This window comes from Austrofundulus limnaeus, unplaced genomic scaffold, assembly GCF_001266775.1.
Source record: "Austrofundulus limnaeus strain Quisiro unplaced genomic scaffold, Austrofundulus_limnaeus-1.0 Scaffold377, whole genome shotgun sequence".
In the NCBI taxonomy this organism is placed as follows: domain Eukaryota; kingdom Metazoa; phylum Chordata; class Actinopteri; order Cyprinodontiformes; family Rivulidae; genus Austrofundulus; species Austrofundulus limnaeus.
Window position 1 is genome coordinate 58,046 of NW_013952779.1, and position 1,735 is coordinate 59,780.

Genomic DNA, 1,735 nt, shown 5'->3' on the forward strand with positions numbered 1-1,735 from the left:
ACCCCATGGATTACGTAATACCACCTCTCTCTCCCTGTTTAAGACTGGCCTGAAGACACATTTTCAAATTAGCCTACCACTGCTAACTCTGATTGACTGGTCATTGTACCTGAATATGACTGTTTTGTAGTCCTCATTTCTGTTTCTCCCCCACAACCCTCTCATTCTATGTATTTACAGTTGTTTCTTTTCTATTGTACAGTGTCCCTGGGTGTCCTGAAAGGCACTTTATAAATAAAATGTATTATTATTAAATACAAGTTTATTTTCTGACTGACATCTTGACTTTATACTGACTACAACAGAAAGAAAAAGAGAAATAATTAGTTCAGTAAAAAATAAGACTGAGTGATTTATTAATCTCATCAAGACCAAACAATACAAAGCAGTTAGAAGGCCACATACCATCAAAAAAACCGACTGCTGGATCAGGCTGTTACAGTGCCATCAAGAGGACAACCAATCTGCTGTTCTTATGGGTTAAAAAACTAAACCAAACAAAAATAAAATAAAACAGCCAAAAGCTTTTGTGGATCAACCTGAACAATACTGATATGGGAAACCTGGGAGATGGACAGAATAGTAGCCAACATGAGGTGTTGGGAAAAAACCCTCCAAAAACACCAACAATCGTGGAAAACATGTCGTCTCCTCCTGCAGCATGAGGAGACGACAGAAACTGTTGGTGGTGGACAGAGAGGTGTCCTCAGGTGTTTGTGYCTCACAGAAACTTTAGAAAAGGATGGGGGGTAAGAGTGAGGGGGTAGAAGTGTGATCCACACAGTTAGACAGGGTCACTGCATTTACAAACATTTCTGCAACAACTCTTCCACAGCACGAGGTGTGTTTCTAAGAAAAACGTCCAGTTCTTCACTCTGATCCAGAACCTGAAACTGAATGTTTACACAAACCCAGCTCTGCAGCAGCTGTGGCGTTGTGTCAGACTGAAACATCAACTTCAGGTTCACACAAACCTGTCAGTTTGTTTCCACAACAAAACACAGGAAACCTGTCCAAAATAAAAACCTGTTTTTGGAAAAACAAAAGTACATTTCACTTCTGTGGCAGCAACACTTCCCAAAAAAACTGGAAGAGGAGCAACAACAGGCTGTAAATGTTGGTGGTAGAAATCAGAAACAGCTGGAGCAGCTTTTACTAACTAATCAAAGTCAACACTGGATGGTTGTGATCTTCAGGCCCTCAGGGGGCCACTGTTAAGAACAGGTCTGGTTCTGACATCACAGCATGGACTCAGGAACACTTCCACACATCATCTGTAAACACWGTTCACTGATCTAAAAGAAAAAATCAGTAGGTCCTCTGGATGGTTCTTCTTTAGTGAAACGTTTCGTCTCTCCTCCAAGAGACTTCTTCAGTCTGATGAGTTTCAGGTGAACTCAGCCTTATAAGCTCCGCCTCCACATGGACAAACAGGTTAGTCACATGTAAAAGAGGACCATCAGACTAACAATAGACTTGATTAGTTCTATTGTTCATAGAGGGTCATGTTCCCATCATCTGACCCGTGTCGTGTTATGTTTACTGTATGTAGTGAATGTAAGTGGGAGTTCAACATCCCCTTGTTTTTGTCCCTCTTTGTTTTGGTATCATTGGCAAAAACAGAGTAATATAGTGTATGCTGGAGGACTGTGATCAGTTAAACCTTGGGGAAACAAAACAGCCACTGTTCGAAAGAATGAGCCAGCACAGACGAGCTACTTCATCAGGTCAGGAC